This window comes from Callithrix jacchus, chromosome X (assembly GCF_049354715.1).
Source record: "Callithrix jacchus isolate 240 chromosome X, calJac240_pri, whole genome shotgun sequence".
Lineage (NCBI taxonomy): Eukaryota > Metazoa > Chordata > Mammalia > Primates > Cebidae > Callithrix > Callithrix jacchus.
In genome coordinates, this window is record NC_133524.1 from 102,481,656 (window position 1) to 102,487,655 (window position 6,000).

Consider the following 6,000-nt stretch of genomic DNA (forward strand, 5'->3'; position numbering starts at 1 on the left):
TTTTGATTTCTACCAAAGACATTTTATACATTTTGTCTCATCAATTATCATAATTACCCTGTAAGGTAAATAATATTACTCCATTATACAAATTAGGATGTTGAGACTCAGTCTGTTAAGTAATATTTTCAGAGTTACAAAATCAATTAGATTGGATGGAGAGAAGAAAGGAGATAAGGGATGGAACAACCCTGCTGGAAAAGTGTTAATCACGCCAACCTTCTAATCTGTATGCGGCTCAAGTGCCTCAAGCTTCCATGTAGATAGATGAGTGTGAGATCTTGCATACATGTCAGCTGTTTTGTAAGTATTGTGATTTTGACTTATTATTATGTCCTAACCTAGCCAAAAAAGAACTGAGACACCAAGGAGATTCTACAAGCTGCTAAATGACTAGTAGAATATCACATGGATTACAAATTTGAGAGTAGCAAACGTGACTTAATCTTTTACACCCAAATCTACAGTGATAGTATTCACCCCAATTGCCTTGGGGTGTGATGGGGTTTATTCTCCATAAGCTGATCAGGATATTTGAACAGACACATTGATAATCTGCACAGACAAATAAAATATGAAGGAAATAAATGTTTAATGATGAAATACTTATGACCTTGATTATCTAAATGGCTGCCCTAATAGACTCAGCTGAGTGGACATCTGGGAAAAGAAAATAATAATTTCCACAGGTGGGTCTTGTCCTGTACAATGTTGGAGACAATTTTGTAACCAAAGAGTAAAATTGGTTATTCTTTTAGGCTTTGTGCAAAGCTTAAAATTGGTTTGCACAAAGAAAGTGAAATTATAGTTCTCTAATAAGATCAAATTCCCAGATCCTTCTCTAAACTAACGAACCTCTTGCCACCAAGATGCTTCAAACCACTCTGGCCTCTTAAGGTTCCTGGTTCCATCTTTCATTTCCTTTTGCCGCCCAGATCCCACTGTGACAACCTGCATAGTTCTATCTTGATATTTTCTCCCTTCTCTGACTTCTGGTGACAGAAGGAAAAAAATGAAAATAACCTCACTCATGTCAGTTTTACCCCATATTAAGTCCATTCGAGCTAAAATATGTCCATTGTTGTACCCATGAGCATGGTCTGGGGCCTAAATGATTCCTCAGTTCTGGTTAAGCTTGACAGGATCCTTTTTAGAGAATAAATCTCTGTAAATTCCTTGGGACATTTTAAAGGGGAAAAATGTTAAAGCCCCCTAATCGATCTGCCTATATATTCCTGCATGTTAAGTTTCCCATCTCTGCTTAGTTGCTTGCAGAAGCCCTCAAATTTATCTTTGAGAGCTGGATGGACATATAAGTTCGCAACATTTATAAGCATCACAAAAAATATTTGTAATTCGGCTACAATGTAAGAAGGCTTAGCTTTGCCTATAACTTCTATGATATGTTCTTTCCTTTTGCCCCACATTAATAATAAAACTATGTTTTTAGTAGAACTTTGACAGTCCCTTAACTCTGGCAGAGAGTCTGTGAGGGTCATAAAATACAAGAAATCCTGAGCATATATAGGGTACTTGGAAGATTATATAACTAAGACATGAAAACCTCACTTCTGAATTATAATTACAGGTGAGGTTGATATCAGTAAATTTATGTGCCTGTCAAGCATTTTAAAACTAAACCTTGAAAGATAATTAATATATTAAGGCCCACATATGGAAAGCCTCGGGCTTTGTTATAGCTAGGTCCCACTTTACTAGGAAATGGCCTATCAGTTGTGCTTAAATGCATTAAAATATCTAGGGCTATTCAGAGCCAACAGAAATGTCAACATGTTGAGAAAAGGTTATCAGAAGTTCCAATGTATTTTTTTGAAAGCTTTCCATAGGGGTGCGCAGTAGTTCCAATAATCTTAACCAAAGAATATGAGCCTTTCTCAGAAATTTCAGCTTCTTCCAACAAGTGGGCAGTTCCACAAGTGACTCACAAGGAAGACTGAGCAATGCTGCAGATTCCAGTGTAAATTTACCTGCCTTTGTAAACATCATTATAACCAAAACATAAAATCCAGGCAAAGGTAATTAGGAGACCTTGCCATTTGAGAAGATATGATTTGATAAGTAGGAAAAAGTGGATGTTCTACTTGGACAAAGTTTTCTTTGTGCTTTTAATGGTCACCTACATTTTATTAAGTACCTACTGTGTTTCAAGAACTGTGCATGTGCTTTTCATATATCATCTTATTGAATTCTCTTAATACTCCTGTTAGGCAGATACTATCTTTGTTTTATGGAAGAAGAAACTAAGACTCACAGACATTAAGTCACGGGTACGTTTATAATACAAGCTAGAAAGTGACAGATTACAGTTTCAAATCCAAGACAGCCTGACTACAGAAACAATGCTCATGCTGAGAGATTCTCAGCCAAGAAGAAATAATGACAAAGTTTTTCTCTAGCCTCTTGAGAAAGAGAGAGAGAGAGAGGAGAGAAAGAGAGAGACAAAGACAGACAGACAGAGAGAGAGGAGGAAGACTGATTTACTTTTAGAATAAGATTTGTGTGATTCTTTATTACGAAATGCTTTTACATGTATCAGCTTTTAATTCCCACAATAATCCATGAGTCAAGTGTTATAATTACCAAAAATAAACTCAAAGCTAAACAGAAAATCCTTTAGAAGTTACTTCTAGAATGTCCACATCCATCTCTCTTTCCATTATATTACATCCCATTTCTTGTAAAAAGTACCCCTCCCAGTTAGCACTGTTTTTCAACTTGCTGCTTCCTCTTTTTGACCACTTACTCTCATTTATCAACCATCATTAAAAGTGCCACCCAAGAAGCTTTGGAAGGAGACCACTGTGAGCTGAAAGGTGAGAGATTGGAAACTGCAATGTAAGCCTGATTATTGTAAAGTCTATTGATTAGGGGGAGAATGTTAACCTTTGAACAGAGATAGTTAAGGTCCCCTATAGCTTTTCAGTTAAGTGATTTAAGAGGCTAGGAGACAGATCAAATTTCTTTTGTTTAAGAGGAAAAGAAAAACTAAGAATCACTATTAGTCCATGAATGCTTTTAACAATTTCCAAAAGGTAGCTTTCTAAAACACTAAAATAAATTTTCTCAGTTTCTATCTGAATGCCTTAACCGATCCATAAACAAGTTCTAACCTCATCTTCCTATACAAAGTTAGAAACCATTTGGGGAGATATAAATGGGCTTCAGGAGAGACTCCAAATGAGTGTTTCAGAAAGAGGGAGAAAAAAATCTAGCAGTAAAACCCCCAACATGGTTATCAAAATGAGAACAGGGATATACAATTTCAAATAAGAATAGCAACAACAGTAATGTTGAAACCATTGAGATGGGCAACGTTTAATGCAATATCCTTCCAGACAAAGAGAATTAGCCTATTTGGGTGCAATTTTAATTAGAATTAATTGACAAAATTGTTAGTATTATCCAACCTGGGTTCCCAGTTTGCTCCCCAAACCTCAAAAATATTCAAAATATTTTACTCCTCCATTTTTTCCTGTTAAAACTTTCTTATCCTATGCTCCATTCCTTGAGTAGCCTGTTTTCTATGAGATATAATCTGATAAATTCAGTTAAGCTAGAGAATTAAAGTCTCAGGATGATTTATTAACCCCCAGGTACATTTTAGCAAAATGTTTCAACAAAGACTTAATCCAAAGAATTAAAAGGTAATCTTTTGGTGGGAGTTTCAGGAACTGGACCAGGCTGACTAGAGAGTCACTGGGGTCAGGGAGGGATTCCACACCTAGTAGTTCACATTATGGAGGCCTATACATGTGCTGTTCCTGCTGTGAATTTATACACTGCTGAGAAATAGGGCCATTTTAAAGTTGACAAACTATACAACAAAATAGAGACAATCATACAATAGTATTTAAAGGACTATATTTGGCAAGAACTGATAGGTTCAATAATATTTAAAGTTTGAGATAGAAGAGAGGTGTGTGTGTGTGTGTGTGTGTGTGTGTGTGAGAGAGAGAGAGAGAGAGGGGGGGGAGGGAGGGGGGAGAGAGAGAGAGAGAAAGAGATTTTTCCCAATAACACAGATTTTTCACCTACTTTCCCTGACAACTCATTTTTTGGCACTTGCAGAGAAAGAGCAGAAGGAGTATTTAGAAGTGGAGAACTGTGAGTGAACAGATTAAAGAGAAAGGTCAATCTGAATTCCATCAAACATAGAAGCACTGCTCCTCCTACTTGACTGTTCTCAACCTATACTTACCCAAATCCTTTCAAGTACTGATCTACCTATCACTGGGTATAGATAACTGAAAAAATATATGTGGCATGAGTGTCTAGTCAAAAATATATGTGGCATGAGTGTCTAGTCAAAAATAACAAACAATAATAATATTTATTCAAAAGAAGGCCAAGATACTAAATCAATGATGAATGAATCAGGCTTTAAAATTAAGGCAACTTCTTTTCCCAAGAGGACCAGGGTATTAACCGGAATGGAGCAAACACATAGCACCCATTTACGTAAAGGTACTTATCCTTAAATGGATATTCTCATTGACAAAGCTAAGTCTCTTATTTCACTTTCCAAGGCCAGCTAGCTAGCCACGTGTAGGTATCCAGATACAATGGGGGTGATCAGGACGCATCATTTCCTCATAAAATTGCTGCTATCACACTGCTAACAGCCAAGTGACCAGATAGTTCATACAGAAAGTGACATCAGTGGCAAAACACAGTCAAATAAAAATGAAAAAAGTTAAAAACTCTAAATTTAAGATGCAAATAAAAACAAAATAGAGTGACATTATTTTCTATCATAATGTCTTCAGAAAACATTTAGACACCATTGTGATATATTCAATTTATATATTTTAGAGAAAAACAAAGGCATATGATTAAGGAGCACTTTAACTGCAGCTTAGTTTATCTTGATCCCATAGAGTACATGTTATGTGATAATACACTTGGCTTTACAATGACAGTGAAAGTTCATAAATATGAACACTGGAAGACAAACAGCTGTATGTCAAAGTGAAATTGCATTAAATGGACCTGAAAGTTGTTTTTGTCCTTTAGGAATCAACAAAATAGAGTATTTGTGTTATTGAGATTGAGGAGTTTCTGTCCTGGCAAAGTCGTTTGCTTTGAAGACACTTTAAAAATACTTAGGCTAGACTTAGGCTCGTACCTGTAATCCCAGCACTTTGGGAGGCCGAAGCCGGTGGATCACTTGAGGTCAGGAGTTCCAGACCAGCCTGGCCAACATAGTGAAACTCTGTCTCTATGAAAAATTAAAAAATTAGCCGGGTGTGGTGGTAGGTGCCTGTAATCCCAGCTATTCAGGAGGCTGAGGCAGGAGAACAGCCTGAATCCGGGAGGCAGAATGTTGCAATGAGCAGCTATCGCACCACTGCACTCCAGCCTAAGCAAGGAATCAGACTCCGTCTCTCTCTATATCTATATCATCTATATCTACACACATATATATTTATTTAGTTAAATTTTTAATTTGAATTTATAAACTTAAAATATTTAAATACTATTTGAAGAATTTTAGCCCAAAACAGAAAAGTTCATTAGTTGAGGTCCTCATTTGCATATTTGAAATTAAATTCCAGGCTGAGGGCATAGATCCAATGAAGCCAAACTCTAGCACAACAATAAGCCATTTTTTTTAAAAAAAAGGAAAAAAATAATTTGTTTGCCAGATAATCCTGTGTAAAAAAAATATTGTTGAGAATTTTCCCAAACGGAAATTGCACTGTGTGAGTATGTGTTTGTAAAGGTAATCAGGAAACCTCCAATGATCGGTATTACTTGAGAAATAATGTCATGATGTTGTGGGACAGCCTTTGAGCATGGTGGTTAATCTGGTGAGGAAACAGTATATATATGTATGTATATACATCCTGAGACACTCAGAAATATTATGAGAAAGGTTACTTCTGTGCAAATGAAAGGAGTTATATTTTTAAATTAAATTAAAACAAAACAAAACAAACACAAAAACAAAATAAACAAGAAATCCAATTCCAAATGACT